At 48.5% G+C, this 14,986-nt stretch overlaps 10 non-coding genes across 10 annotated transcripts; all 10 read left to right on the forward strand.

Moving 5' to 3' along the window:
• The first annotated feature begins 615 nt into the window (after positions 1-615).
• TRNAH-GUG (transfer RNA histidin (anticodon GUG)) lies at positions 616-688 on the forward strand. The gene has a single exon. It is a non-coding gene; the product is annotated as a tRNA-His (tRNA).
• Positions 689-1,056: 368 nt separating this feature from the next.
• TRNAY-GUA (transfer RNA tyrosine (anticodon GUA)) lies at positions 1,057-1,129 on the forward strand. Its single transcript has one exon. It is a non-coding gene; the product is annotated as a tRNA-Tyr (tRNA).
• A 956-nt stretch (positions 1,130-2,085) lies between these two features.
• TRNAY-GUA (transfer RNA tyrosine (anticodon GUA)) lies at positions 2,086-2,158 on the forward strand. Its single transcript has one exon. It is a non-coding gene; the product is annotated as a tRNA-Tyr (tRNA).
• Positions 2,159-3,114: 956 nt separating this feature from the next.
• TRNAY-GUA (transfer RNA tyrosine (anticodon GUA)) lies at positions 3,115-3,187 on the forward strand. Its single transcript has one exon. It is a non-coding gene; the product is annotated as a tRNA-Tyr (tRNA).
• A 2,132-nt stretch (positions 3,188-5,319) lies between these two features.
• TRNAY-GUA (transfer RNA tyrosine (anticodon GUA)) lies at positions 5,320-5,392 on the forward strand. Its single transcript has one exon. It is a non-coding gene; the product is annotated as a tRNA-Tyr (tRNA).
• A 1,839-nt stretch (positions 5,393-7,231) lies between these two features.
• On the forward strand, positions 7,232-7,304 carry TRNAY-GUA (transfer RNA tyrosine (anticodon GUA)). Its single transcript has one exon. It is a non-coding gene; the product is annotated as a tRNA-Tyr (tRNA).
• Positions 7,305-8,260: 956 nt separating this feature from the next.
• On the forward strand, positions 8,261-8,333 carry TRNAY-GUA (transfer RNA tyrosine (anticodon GUA)). Its single transcript has one exon. It is a non-coding gene; the product is annotated as a tRNA-Tyr (tRNA).
• A 1,837-nt stretch (positions 8,334-10,170) lies between these two features.
• TRNAY-GUA (transfer RNA tyrosine (anticodon GUA)) lies at positions 10,171-10,243 on the forward strand. Its single transcript has one exon. It is a non-coding gene; the product is annotated as a tRNA-Tyr (tRNA).
• Positions 10,244-11,199: 956 nt separating this feature from the next.
• On the forward strand, positions 11,200-11,272 carry TRNAY-GUA (transfer RNA tyrosine (anticodon GUA)). Its single transcript has one exon. It is a non-coding gene; the product is annotated as a tRNA-Tyr (tRNA).
• A 2,279-nt stretch (positions 11,273-13,551) lies between these two features.
• Positions 13,552-13,624, forward strand: TRNAY-GUA (transfer RNA tyrosine (anticodon GUA)). The gene has a single exon. It is a non-coding gene; the product is annotated as a tRNA-Tyr (tRNA).
• The last annotated feature ends 1,362 nt before the right edge of the window (positions 13,625-14,986 follow it).

Here is a 14,986-nt window from a genome sequence, read left to right on the forward strand (position 1 = left end):
TCCCAGTCGCGCTGATTGGGAGACAACCCCAGTCCTCGGGACTGGGGGGGAGTCCGTCTGGTTCACGGACGGCTCTAAGACGGACTCTGGAGTTGGTGCCGGGGTCTACTGCTTGACCAAGAAGTTTGGTTTTTACGAGAGCCTTGGCAACTATGCCAGCGTTTTCCAGGCGGAAATCATGGCCATTTGTTTATGCGCGGATTTCTGCAACAAGAAAAACTATCGCGGACGGACGATTCAGATCTATTCGGATAGTCAGGCCGCCCTCAAGGCGCGGAATCAGTGCCTTGTCGATTCCAGACTGGTGCTCAGCTGTCTGGATCTGCTGGGTTCTTTGGCTGCCCGCAACAAGGTTCAATTGCTGTGGGTGCCAGGGCACTGCGGATACCTGGGCAATGAGAGGGCTGATATGTATGCCAAAAGGGGGGCTGAGGCGAAGTTCTTCGGACCAGAGCCTGCGGTTCCCATCCCCCATGGCACCCCCTTCAACAATAACAATAACAATAATAATAGGTTGGTGGTTCGAGCCCACCCGGGAGCGGTGTTGTGGGATCTCAAATGTAACGTAGAAAGCCAAAGTTTTTCCACAATACCTGACGACCATTTAATTCTTGGGCTTCCGTGGCGCAATGGTTAGCGCGTTCGGCTGTGAACCAATAGGTTGGTGGTTCGAGCCCACCCGGGAGCGGTGTTGTGGGATCTCAAATGTAACGTAGAAAGCCAAAGTTTTTCCACGATACCTGACGACCATTTAATTTTTGGGCTTCCTTGGCGCAATGGTTAGCGCGTTAAGCTGTTAATCGAAAGGTTGAAGGTTCGAGCCCACCCGAGAGAGGTGTTGTGGGGTCTCAGATGTAGCGTAAAAAGTCAAAACTTTTCCACAATACGTGACAACCATTTAATTTCTGAGCTTCCGTGGCTTAATGGTTAGCGCGTTCGGCTGTTAACCAATAGGTTGGTGGTTCGAGCCCATCCGGGAGCGGTGTTGTGAGGTCTCAGATGTGACGTAAAAAGTCAAGGTTTTTACACAATACCTGACGAGCATTTAACTTTTGGGCTTCCGTGGCGCAATGGTTAGCGCGTTCGGCTGTAAACCAATAGGTTGGTGGTTCGAGCCCATCCGGGAGCGGTGTTGTGAGGTCTCAGATGTGACGTAAAAAGTCAAGGTTTTTACACAATACCTGACGAGCATTTAATTTCTGGGCTTCCGTGGCGCAATGGTTAGCGCGTTCAGCTGTTAACCAATAGGTTAGTGGTTCGGGCCCACCCGGGAGCGGCGTTGTGGGATCTCAAATGTAACGTAGAAAGCCAAAGTTTTTCCACAATACCTGACGACCATTCAATTTTTGGGCTTCCGTGGCGCAATGGTTAGCGCGTTCGGCTGTTAACCAATAGGTTGGTGGTTCGATCCCACCCGGGAGCGGTGTTGTGGGATCTCAAATGTAACGTAGAAAGCCAAAGTTTTTCCACAATACGTGACGACCATTTAATTTATGAGCTTCCGTGGCTCAATGGTTAGCGCGTTCGGCTGTTAACCAATAGGTTGGTGGTTCGAGCCCATCCGGGAGCGGTGTTGTTAGGTCTCAGATGTGACGTAAAAAGTCAAGGTTTTTCCACAATACCTGACGAACATTTAATATTTGGGCTTCCTTGGCGCAATGGTTAGCGCGTTCGGCTGTTAACCGAAAGGTTGGTGGTTCGAGCCCAACCGGGAGAGGTGGTGTAGGGTCTCAGATGTAACGTAATAAGTCATAACTTATCCACAATACCTGACAACCACTTAATTTTTGGGCTTCCGTGGCGCAATGATTAGCGCGTTCAGCTGTTAATCGAAAGGTTGAAGGTTCGAGCCCACCCGAGAGAGGTGTTGTGGGGTCTCAGATGTAGCGTAAAAAGTCAAAACTTTTCCACAATACGTGACAACCATTTAATTTCTGAGCTTCCGTGGCTCAATGGTTAGCGCGTTCGGCTGTTAACCAATAGGTTGATGGTTCGAGCCCATCCGGGAGCGGTGTTGTGAGGTCTCAGATGTGACGTAAAAAGTCAAGGTTTTTACACAATACCTGACGAGCATTTAACTTTTGGGCTTCCGTGGCGCAATGGTTAGCGCGTTCGGCTGTAAACCAATAGGTTGGTGGTTCGAGCCCATCCGGGAGCGGTGTTGTGAGGTCTCAGATGTGACGTAAAAAGTCAAGGTTTTTACACAATACCTGACGAGCATTTAATTTCTGGGCTTCCGTGGCGCAATGGTTAGCGCGTTCAGCTGTTAACCAATAGGTTAGTGGTTCGGGCCCACCCGGGAGCGGCGTTGTGGGATCTCAAATGTAACGTAGAAAGCCAAAGTTTTTCCACAATACCTGACGACCATTCAATTTTTGGGCTTCCGTGGCGCAATGGTTAGCGCGTTCGGCTGTTAACCAATAGGTTGGTGGTTCGATCCCACCCGGGAGCGGTGTTGTGGGATCTCAAATGTAACGTAGAAAGCCAAAGTTTTTCCACAATACGTGACGACCATTTAATTTATGAGCTTCCGTGGCTCAATGGTTAGCGCGTTCGGCTGTTAACCAATAGGTTGGTGGTTCGAGCCCATCCGGGAGCGGTGTTGTTAGGTCTCAGATGTGACGTAAAAAGTCAAGGTTTTTCCACAATACCTGACGAACATTTAATATTTGGGCTTCCTTGGCGCAATGGTTAGCGCGTTCGGCTGTTAACCGAAAGGTTGGTGGTTCGAGCCCAACCGGGAGAGGTGGTGTAGGGTCTCAGATGTAACGTAATAAGTCATAACTTATCCACAATACCTGACAACCACTTAATTTTTGGGCTTCCGTGGCGCAATGATTAGCGCGTTCAGCTGTTAATCGAAAGGTTGAAGGTTCGAGCCCACCCGAGAGAGGTGTTGTGGGGTCTCAGATGTAGCGTAAAAAGTCAAAACTTTTCCACAATACGTGACAACCATTTAATTTTTGAGCTTCCGTGGCTCAATGGTTAGCGCGTTCGGCTGTTAACCAATAGGTTGATGGTTCGAGCCCATCCGGGAGCGGTGTTGTGAGGTCTCAGATGTGACGTAAAAAGTCAAGGTTTTTACACAATACCTGACGAGCATTTAACTTTTGGGCTTCCGTGGCGCAATGGTTAGCGCGTTCGGCTGTAAACCAATAGGTTGGTGGTTCGAGCCCATCCGGGAGCGGTGTTGTGAGGTCTCAGATGTGACGTAAAAAGTCAAGGTTTTTACACAATACCTGACGAGCATTTAATTTCTGGGCTTCCGTGGCGCAATGGTTAGCGCGTTCAGCTGTTAACCAATAGGTTAGTGGTTCGAGCCCACCCGGGAGCGGCGTTGTGGGATCTCAAATGTAACGTAGAAAGTCAAAGTTTTTCCACAATACCTGACGACCATTCAATTTTTGGGCTTCCGTGGCGCAATGGTTAGCGCGTTCGGCTGTTAACCAATAGGTTGGTGGTTCGAGCCCACCCGGGAGCGGTGTTGTGGGATCTCAAATGTAACGTAGAAAGCCAAAGTTTTTCCACAATACGTGACGACCATTTAATTTATGAGCTTCCGTGGCTCAATGGTTAGCGCGTTCGGCTGTTAACCAATAGGTTGGTGGTTCGAGCCCATCCGGGAGCGGTGTTGTTAGGTCTCAGATGTGACGTAAAAAGTCAAGGTTTTTCCACAATACCTGACGAACATTTAATTTTTGGGCTTCCTTGGCGCAATGGTTAGCGCGTTCGGCTGTTAACCGAAAGGTTGGTGGTTCGAGCCCAACCGGGAGAGGTGGTGTAGGGTCTCAGATGTAACGTAATAAGTCATAACTTATCCACAATACCTGACAACCACTTAATTTTTGGGCTTCCGTGGCGCAATGATTAGCGCGTTCAGCTGTTAATCGAAATGTTGAAGGTTCGAGCCCACCCGAGAGAGGTGTTGTGGGGTCTCAGATGTAGCGTAAAAAGTCAAAACTTTTCCACAATACGTGACAACCATTTAATTTCTGAGCTTCCGTGGCTCAATGGTTAGCGCGTTCGGCTGTTAACCAATAGGTTGGTGGTTCGAGCCCATCCGGGAGCGGTGTTGTGAGGTCTCAGATGTGACGTTAAAAGTCAAGGTTTTTACACAATACCTGACGACCATTCAATTTTTGGGCTTCCGTGGCGCAATGGTTAGCGCGTTCGGCTGTTAACCAATAGGTTAGTGGTTCGAGCCCACCCGGGAGCGGCGTTGTGGGATCTCAAATGTAACGTAGAAAGCCAAAGTTTTTCCACAATACCTGACGGCCATTCAATTTTTGGGCTTCCGTGGCGCAATGGTTAGCGCGTTCGGCTGTTAACCAATAGGTTGGTGGTTCGAGCCCACCCGGGAGTGGTGTTGTGGGATCTCAAATGTAACGTAGAAAGCCAAAGTTTTTCCACAATACGTGACGACCATTTTATTTCTGAGCTTCCGTGGCTCAATGGTTAGCGCGTTCGGCTGTTAACCAATAGGTTGGTGGTTCGAGCCCATCCGGGAGCGGTGTTGTGAGGTCTCAGATGTGACGTAAAAAGTCAAGGTTTTTCCACAATACCTGACGAACATTTAATTTTTGGGCTTCCTTGGCGCAATGGTTAGCGCGTTCGGCTGTTAACCGAAAGGTTGGTGGTTCGAGCCCAACCGGGAGAGGTATTGTAGGGTCTCAGATGTAACGTAATAAGTCATAACTTATCCACAAAACCTGACAACCATTTAATTTCTGAGCTCCCGTGGCTCAATGGTTAGCGCGTTCGGCTGTTAACCAATAGGTTGGTGGTTCGAGCCCATCCGGGAGCGGTGTTGTGAGGTCTCAGATGTAACGTAAAATGTCAGAGTTTTTCCACAATACCTGACGAACGTTTAATTTTTGGGCTTCCGTGGCGCAATGATTAGCGCGTTCAGCTGTTAATCGAAAGGTTGAAGGTTCGAGCCCACCCGGGAGAGGTGTTGTGGGGTCTCAGATGTAGCGTAAAAAGTCAAAACTTTTCCACAATACGTGACAACCATTTAATTTCTGAGCTTCCGTGGCTCAGTGGTTAGCGCGTTCGGCTGTTAACCAATAGGCTGGTGGTTCGAGCCCATCCGGGAGCGGTGTTGTGACGTCTCAGATGTGACGTAAAAAGTCAAGGTTTTTCCACAATACCTGACGACCATTTAATTTTTGGGCTTCCGTGGCGCAATGGTTAGCGCGTTCAGCTGCTATTCAAAAGATTGGTGGTTTGAGCCCTCCCGGTGGCGGTGTTGTGACGTCTCAGATGTAACATAAAATGTCAGAGTTTTTCCATAATACCTGACGAACATTGAATTTTTGGGCTTCCGTGGCACAATGGTTAGCGCGTTCAGCTGTAAATCGAAAGGTTGGTGGTTCGAGCCCACCCGGGAGAGGTGTTGTGGGGTCTCAGATGTAGCGTAAAAAGTCAAAACTTTTCCACAATACGTGACAACCATTTAAATTCTGAGCTTCGGTGGCTCAATGGTTAGCGAGTTCGGCTGTTAACCAATAGGTTGGTGGTTCGAGCCCACTCGGGAGCGGTGCTTTGGGATCTCAAATGTAACGTTGAAAGCCAAAATTTTTCCACAATACCTGACGACAATTTTAGAATTTCGGGTTTCCGTGGCGCAATGGTCAGCGCGTTCAGCTGTTAACCGAAAGGTTGGTGGTTCGAGCCCATCCTGGAGCGGTGTTGTGAGGTCTCAGATGTGACGTAAAAAGTCAAGGTTTTTCCACAATACCTGACGAACATTTAATTTTTGGGCTTCCTTGGCGCAATGGTTAGCGCGTTCAGCTGTTAACCGAAAGGTTGGTGGTTCGAGCCCAATCGGTAGAGGTGTTGTAGGGTCTCAGATGTAACGTAATAAGTCATAACTTATCCACAAAACCTGACAACCATTTAATTTCTGAGCTCCCGTGGCTCAATGGTTAGCGCGTTCGGCTGTTAACCAATAGGTTTTTGGTTCGAGCCCATCCGGGAGCGGTGTTGTGAGGTCTCAGATGTAACGTAAAATGTCAGAGTTTTTCCACAATACCTGACGAACATTTAATTTTTGGGCTTCCGTGGCGCAATGATTAGCGCGTTCAGCTGTTAATCGAAAGGTTGAAGGTTCGAGCCCACCCGGGAGCGGTGTTGTGGGGTCTCAGATGTAGCGTAAAAAGTCAAAACCTTTCCACAATACGTGACAACCATTTAATTTCTGAGCTTCCGTGGCTCAGTGGTTAGCGCGTTCGGCTGTTAACCAATAGGCTGGTGGTTCGAGCCCATCCGGGAGCGGTGTTGTGAGGTCTCAGATGTGACGTAAAAAGTCAAGGTTTTTACACAATACCTGACGAGCATTTAATTTCTGGGCTTCCGTGGCGCAATGGTTAGCGCGTTCAGCTGTTAACCAATAGGTTAGTGGTTCGGGCCCACCCGGGAGCGGCGTTGTGGGATCTCAAATGTAACGTAGAAAGCCAAAGTTTTTCCACAATACCTGACGACCATTCAATTTTTGGGCTTCCGTGGCGCAATGGTTAGCGCGTTCGGCTGTTAACCAACAGGTTGGTGGTTCGATCCCACCCGGGAGCGGTGTTGTGGGATCTCAAATGTAACGTAGAAAGCCAAAGTTTTTCCACAATACGTGACGACCATTTAATTTATGAGCTTCCGTGGCTCAATGGTTAGCGCGTTCGGCTGTTAACCAATAGGTTGGTGGTTCGAGCCCATCCGGGAGCGGTGTTGTTAGGTCTCAGATGTGACGTAAAAAGTCAAGGTTTTTCCACAATACCTGACGAACATTTAATTTTTGGGCTTCCTTGGCGCAATGGTTAGCGCGTTCGGCTGTTAACCGAAAGGTTGGTGGTTCGAGCCCAACCGGGAGAGGTGGTGTAGGGTCTCAGATGTAACGTAATAAGTCATAACTTATCCACAATACCTGACAACCACTTAATTTTTGGGCTTCCGTGGCGCAATGATTAGCGCGTTCAGCTGTTAATCGAAAGGTTGAAGGTTCGAGCCCACCCGAGAGAGGTGTTGTGGGGTCTCAGATGTAGCGTAAAAAGTCAAAACTTTTCCACAATACGTGACAACAATTTAATTTCTGAGCTTCCGTGGCTCAATGGTTAGCGCGTTCGGCTGTTAACCAATAGGTTGGTGGTTCGAGCCCATCCGGGAGCGGTGTTGTGAGGTCTCAGATGTGACGTAAAAAGTCAAGGTTTTACACAATACCTGACGAGCATTTAACTTTTGGGCTTCCGTGGCGCAATGGTTAGCGCGTTCGGCTGTAAACCAATAGGTTGGTGGTTCGAGCCCATCCGGGAGCGGTGTTGTGAGGTCTCAGATGTGACGTAAAAAGTCAAGGTTTTTACACAATACCTGACGAGCATTTAATTTCTGGGCTTCCGTGGCGCAATGGTTAGCGCGTTCAGCTGTTAACCAATAGGTTAGTGGTTCGAGCCCACCCGGGAGCGGCGTTGTGGGATCTCAAATGTAACGTAGAAAGTCAAAGTTTTTCCACAATACCTGACGACCATTCAATTTTTGGGCTTCCGTGGCGCAATGGTTAGCGCGTTCGGCTGTTAACCAATAGGTTGGTGGTTCGAGCCCACCCGGGAGCGGTGTTGTGGGATCTCAAATGTAACGTAGAAAGCCAAAGTTTTTCCACAATACGTGACGACCATTTAATTTCTGAGCTTCCGTGGCTCAATGGTTAGCGCGTTCGGCTGTTAACCAATAGGTTGGTCGTTCGAGCCCATCCGGGAGCGGTGTTGTTAGGTCTCAGATGTGACGTAAAAAGTCAAGGTTTTTCCACAATACCTGACGAACATTCAATTTTTGGGCTTCCTTGGCGCAATGGTTAGCGCGTTCGGCTGTTAACCGAAAGGTTGGTGGTTCGAGCCCAACCGGGAGAGGTGGTGTAGGGTCTCAGATGTAACGTAATAAGTCATAACTTATCCACAATACCTGACAACCACTTCATTTTTGGGCTTCCGTGGCGCAATGATTAGCGCGTTCAGCTGTTAATCGAAAGGTTGAAGGTTCGAGCCCACCCGAGAGAGGTGTTGTGGGGTCTCAGATGTAGCGTAAAAAGTCAAAACTTTTCCACAATACGTGACAACCATTTAATTTCTGAGCTTCCGTGGCTCAATGGTTAGCGCGTTCGGCTGTTAACCAATAGGTTGGTGGTTCGAGCCCATCCGGGAGCGGTGTTGTGAGGTCTCAGATGTGACGTAAAAAGTCAAGGTTTTTACACAATACCTGACGAGCATTTAACTTTTGGGCTTCCGTGGCGCAATGGTTAGCGCGTTCGGCTGTAAACCAATAGGTTGGTGGTTCGAGCCCATCCGGGAGCGGTGTTGTGAGGTCTCAGATGTGACGTAAAAAGTCAAGGTTTTTACACAATACCTGACGAGCATTTAATTTCTGGGCTTCCTAGGCGCAATGTTTAGCGCGTTCAGCTGTTAACCAATAGGTTAGTGGTTCGAGCCAACCCGGGAGCGGCGTTGTGGGATCTCAAATGTAACGTAGAAAGTCAAAGTTTTTCCACAATACCTGACGACCATTCAATTTTTGGGCTTCCGTGGCGCAATGGTTAGCGCGTTCGGCTGTTAACCAATAGGTTGGTGGTTCGAGCCCACCCGGGAGCGGTGTTGTGGGATCTCAAATGTAACGTAGAAAGCCAAAGTTTTTCCACAATACGTGACGACCATTTAATTTTTGGGCTTCCTTGGCGCAATGGTTAGCGCGTTCAGCTGTTAACCGAAAGGTTGGTGGTTCGAGCCCAATCGGTAGAGGTGTTGTAGGGTCTCAGATGTAACGTAATAAGTCATAACTTATCCACAAAACCTGACAACCATTTAATTTCTGAGCTCCCGTGGCTCAATGGTTAGCGCGTTCGGCTGTTAACCAATAGGTTTTTGGTTCGAGCCCATCCGGGAGCGGTGTTGTGAGGTCTCAGATGTAACGTAAAATGTCAGAGTTTTTCCACAATACCTGACGAACATTTAATTTTTGGGCTTCCGTGGCGCAATGATTAGCGCGTTCAGCTGTTAATCGAAAGGTTGAAGGTTCGAGCCCACCCGGGAGCGGTGTTGTGGGGTCTCAGATGTAGCGTAAAAAGTCAAAACCTTTCCACAATACGTGACAACCATTTAATTTCTGAGCTTCCGTGGCTCAGTGGTTAGCGCGTTCGGCTGTTAACCAATAGGCTGGTGGTTCGAGCCCATCCGGGAGCGGTGTTGTGAGGTCTCAGATGTGACGTAAAAAGTCAAGGTTTTTACACAATACCTGACGAGCATTTAATTTCTGGGCTTCCGTGGCGCAATGGTTAGCGCGTTCAGCTGTTAACCAATAGGTTAGTGGTTCGGGCCCACCCGGGAGCGGCGTTGTGGGATCTCAAATGTAACGTAGAAAGCCAAAGTTTTTCCACAATACCTGACGACCATTCAATTTTTGGGCTTCCGTGGCGCAATGGTTAGCGCGTTCGGCTGTTAACCAACAGGTTGGTGGTTCGATCCCACCCGGGAGCGGTGTTGTGGGATCTCAAATGTAACGTAGAAAGCCAAAGTTTTTCCACAATACGTGACGACCATTTAATTTATGAGCTTCCGTGGCTCAATGGTTAGCGCGTTCGGCTGTTAACCAATAGGTTGGTGGTTCGAGCCCATCCGGGAGCGGTGTTGTTAGGTCTCAGATGTGACGTAAAAAGTCAAGGTTTTTCCACAATACCTGACGAACATTTAATTTTTGGGCTTCCTTGGCGCAATGGTTAGCGCGTTCGGCTGTTAACCGAAAGGTTGGTGGTTCGAGCCCAACCGGGAGAGGTGGTGTAGGGTCTCAGATGTAACGTAATAAGTCATAACTTATCCACAATACCTGACAACCACTTAATTTTTGGGCTTCCGTGGCGCAATGATTAGCGCGTTCAGCTGTTAATCGAAAGGTTGAAGGTTCGAGCCCACCCGAGAGAGGTGTTGTGGGGTCTCAGATGTAGCGTAAAAAGTCAAAACTTTTCCACAATACGTGACAACAATTTAATTTCTGAGCTTCCGTGGCTCAATGGTTAGCGCGTTCGGCTGTTAACCAATAGGTTGGTGGTTCGAGCCCATCCGGGAGCGGTGTTGTGAGGTCTCAGATGTGACGTAAAAAGTCAAGGTTTTACACAATACCTGACGAGCATTTAACTTTTGGGCTTCCGTGGCGCAATGGTTAGCGCGTTCGGCTGTAAACCAATAGGTTGGTGGTTCGAGCCCATCCGGGAGCGGTGTTGTGAGGTCTCAGATGTGACGTAAAAAGTCAAGGTTTTTACACAATACCTGACGAGCATTTAATTTCTGGGCTTCCGTGGCGCAATGGTTAGCGCGTTCAGCTGTTAACCAATAGGTTAGTGGTTCGAGCCCACCCGGGAGCGGCGTTGTGGGATCTCAAATGTAACGTAGAAAGTCAAAGTTTTTCCACAATACCTGACGACCATTCAATTTTTGGGCTTCCGTGGCGCAATGGTTAGCGCGTTCGGCTGTTAACCAATAGGTTGGTGGTTCGAGCCCACCCGGGAGCGGTGTTGTGGGATCTCAAATGTAACGTAGAAAGCCAAAGTTTTTCCACAATACGTGACGACCATTTAATTTCTGAGCTTCCGTGGCTCAATGGTTAGCGCGTTCGGCTGTTAACCAATAGGTTGGTCGTTCGAGCCCATCCGGGAGCGGTGTTGTTAGGTCTCAGATGTGACGTAAAAAGTCAAGGTTTTTCCACAATACCTGACGAACATTCAATTTTTGGGCTTCCTTGGCGCAATGGTTAGCGCGTTCGGCTGTTAACCGAAAGGTTGGTGGTTCGAGCCCAACCGGGAGAGGTGGTGTAGGGTCTCAGATGTAACGTAATAAGTCATAACTTATCCACAATACCTGACAACCACTTCATTTTTGGGCTTCCGTGGCGCAATGATTAGCGCGTTCAGCTGTTAATCGAAAGGTTGAAGGTTCGAGCCCACCCGAGAGAGGTGTTGTGGGGTCTCAGATGTAGCGTAAAAAGTCAAAACTTTTCCACAATACGTGACAACCATTTAATTTCTGAGCTTCCGTGGCTCAATGGTTAGCGCGTTCGGCTGTTAACCAATAGGTTGGTGGTTCGAGCCCATCCGGGAGCGGTGTTGTGAGGTCTCAGATGTGACGTAAAAAGTCAAGGTTTTTACACAATACCTGACGAGCATTTAACTTTTGGGCTTCCGTGGCGCAATGGTTAGCGCGTTCGGCTGTAAACCAATAGGTTGGTGGTTCGAGCCCATCCGGGAGCGGTGTTGTGAGGTCTCAGATGTGACGTAAAAAGTCAAGGTTTTTACACAATACCTGACGAGCATTTAATTTCTGGGCTTCCTAGGCGCAATGTTTAGCGCGTTCAGCTGTTAACCAATAGGTTAGTGGTTCGAGCCAACCCGGGAGCGGCGTTGTGGGATCTCAAATGTAACGTAGAAAGTCAAAGTTTTTCCACAATACCTGACGACCATTCAATTTTTGGGCTTCCGTGGCGCAATGGTTAGCGCGTTCGGCTGTTAACCAATAGGTTGGTGGTTCGAGCCCACCCGGGAGCGGTGTTGTGGGATCTCAAATGTAACGTAGAAAGCCAAAGTTTTTCCACAATACGTGACGACCATTTAATTTCTGAGCTTCCGTGGCTCAATGGTTAGCGCGTTCGGCTGTTAACCAATAGGTTGGTGGTTCGAGCCCATCCGGGAGCGGTGTTGTTAGGTCTCAGATGTGACGTAAAAAGTCAAGGTTTTTCCACAATACCTGACGAACATTTAATTTTTGGGCTTCCTTGGCGCAATGGTTAGCGCGTTCGGCTGTTAACCGAAAGGTTGGTTGTTCGAGCCCAACCGGGAGAGGTGGTGTAGGGTCTCAGATGTAACGTAATAAGTCATAACTTATCCACAATACCTGACAACCATTTAGTTTCTGAGCTTGCGTGGCTCAATGGTTAGCGCGTTCGGCTGTTAACCAATAGGTTGGTGGTTCGAGCCCATCCGGGAGCGGTGATGTGAGGTCTCAGATGTAACCTAAAATGTCAGAGTTTTTCCACAATACCTGACGAAATTTTAATTTTTGGGCTTCCGTGGCGCAATTATTAGCGCGTTCAGCTGTTAATCGAAAGGTTGAAGGTTCGAGCCCACCCGGGAGAGGTGTTGTGGGGTCTCAGATGTAGCGTAAAAAGTCAAAACTTTTCCACAATACGTGACAACCATTTAATTTCTGAGCTTCCGTGGCTCAATGGTTAGCGCGTTCGGCTGTTAACCAATAGGTTGGTGGTTCGAGCCCATCCGGGAGCGGTGTTGTGAGGTCTCAGATGTGACGTTAAAAGTCAAGGTTTTTACACAATACCTGACGACCATTCAATTTTTGGGCTTCCGTGGCGCAATGGTTAGCGCGTTCGGCTGTTAACCAATAGGTTAGTGGTTCGAGCCCACCCGGGAGCGGCGTTGTGGGATCTCAAATGTAACGTAGAAAGCCAAAGTTTTTCCACAATACGTGACGACCATTTAATTTCTGAGCTTCCGTGGCTCAATGGTTAGCGCGTTCGGCTGTTAACCAATAGGTTGGTGGTTCGAGCCCATCCGGGAGCGGTGTTGTGAGGTCTCAGATGTGACGTTAAAAGTCAAGGTTTTTCCACAATACCTGACGAACATTTAATTTTTGGGCTTCCTTGGCGCAATGGTTAGCGCGTTTGGCTGTTAACCGAAAGGTTGGTGGTTCGAGCCCAATCGGGAGAGGTGTTGTAGGGTCTCAGATGTAACGTAATAAGTCATAACTTATCCACAAAACCTGACAACCATTTAATTTCTGAGCTCCCGTGGCTCAATGGTTAGCGCGTTCGGCTGTTAACCAATAGGTTGGTGGTTCGAGCCCATCCGGGAGCGGTGTTGTGAGGTCTCAGATGTAACGTAAAATGTCAGAGTTTTTCCACAATACCTGACGAACATTTAATTTTTGGGCTTCCGTGGCGCAATGATTAGCGCGTTCAGCTGTTAATCGAAAGGTTGAAGGTTCGAGCCCACCCGGGAGAGGTGTTTTGGGGTCTCAGATGTAGCGTAAAAAGTCAAAACCTTTCCACAATACGTGACAACCATTTAATTTCTGAGCTTCCGTGGCTCAGTGGTTAGCGCGTTCGGCTGTTAACCAATAGGCTGGTGGTTCGAGCCCATCCGGGAGCTGTGTTGTGACGTCTCAGATGTAGCGTAAAAAGTCAAAACTTTTCCACAATACGTGACAAACGTTTAAATTCTGAGCTTCGGTGGCTCAATGGTTAGCCAGTTCGGCTGTTAACCAATAGGTTCGTGGTTCGAGCCCACCCGGGAGCGGTGCTTTCGGATCTCAAATGTAACGTTGAAAGCCAAAATTTTTCCACAATACCTGACGACCATTTAAATTTCGGGCTTCCGTGGCGCAATGGTTAGCGCGTTCAGCTGCTATTCAAAAGACTGGTGGTTTGAGCCCTCCCGGGGGCGGTGTTGTGACGTCTCAGATGTAACATAAAATGTCAGAGTTTTTCCACAATACCTGACGAACAATGAATTTTTGGGCTTCCGTGGCGCAATGGTTAGCGCGTTCAGCTGTAAATCGAAAGGTTGGTGGTTCGAGCCCACCCGGGAGAGGTGTTGTGGGGTCTCAGATGTAGCGTAAAAAGTCAAAACTTTTCCACAATACGTGACAACCATTTAAATTCTGAGCTTCGGTGGCTCAATGGTTAGCGAGTTCGGCTGTTAACCAATAGGTTGGTGGTTCGAGCCCACCCCGGAGCGGTGCTTGGGATCTCAAATGTAACGTTGAAAGCCAAATTTTTCCACAATAACTGACGACCATTTGAATTTTGGGCTTCCGTTGCGCAATGGTAGGCGCGTTCAGCTGTTAACCGAAAGGTTGGTGGTTCGAGCCCATCCGCGAGCGGTGTTGTGGGGTCTCAGATGTAGCGTAAAAAGTCAAAACTTTTCCACAATACGTGACAACCATTTAATTTCTGAGCTTCCGTGGCTCAATGGTTAGCGCGATCGGCTGTTAACCAATAGGCTGGTGGTTCGAGCGCATCCGGGAGCGGTGTTGTGACGTCTCAGATGTGACTTAAAAAGTCAAGGTTTTTTCCACAACACCTGACGACCATTTAATTTTTGGGCTTCCGTGGCGCAATGGTTAGCGCGTTCAGCACTATTCAAAAGACTGGTGGTTTGAGCCCTCCCGGGAGCGGTGTTGTGACGTCTCAGATGTAACGTAAAATATCAGAGTTTTTCCACATTACCTGACGAACATTGAATTTTTGGGCTTCCGTGGCGCAAAGGTTAGCGCGTTCAGCTGTTAATCGAAAGGTTGGTGGTTCGAGCCCACCCGGGAGAGGTGTTGTGGGGTCTCAGATGTAGCGTAAAAAGTCAAAACTTTTCCACAATACGTGACAACCATTTAAATTCTGAGCTTCGGTGGCTCAATGGTTAGCGAGTTCGGCTGTTAACCAATAGGTTGGTGGTTCGAGCCCACCCGGGAGCGGTGCTTTGGGATCTCAAATGTAACGTTGAAAGCCAAAATTTTTCCACAATAACTGACGACCATTTGAATTTGGGCTTCCGTTGCGCAATGGTAGGCGTGTTCAGCTGTTAACCGAAAGGTTGGTGGTTCGAGCCCATCCGGGAGCGGTGTTGTGGGGTCTCAGATGTAGCGTAAAAAGTCAAAACTTTTCCACAATACGTGACAACCATTTAATTTCTGAGCTTCCGTGGCTCAGTGGTTAGCGCGTTCGGCTGTTAACCAATAGGCTGGTGGTTCGAGCCCATCCGGGAGCTGTGTTGTGACGTCTCAGATGTAGCGTAAAAAGTCAAAACTTTTCCACAATACGTGACAAACGTTTAAATTCTGAGCTTCGGTGGCTCAATGGTTAGCCAGTTCGGCTGTTAACCAATAGGTTCGTGGTTCGAGCCCACCCGGGAGCGGTGCTTTCGGATCTCAAATGTAACGTTGAAAGCCAAAAGTTT

Source organism: Phalangium opilio, unplaced genomic scaffold, assembly GCF_054372755.1.
Source record: "Phalangium opilio isolate 3A_F unplaced genomic scaffold, DU_Popi_V2 ptg001421l_1, whole genome shotgun sequence".
Taxonomy (NCBI): Eukaryota; Metazoa; Arthropoda; class Arachnida; order Opiliones; family Phalangiidae; genus Phalangium; species Phalangium opilio.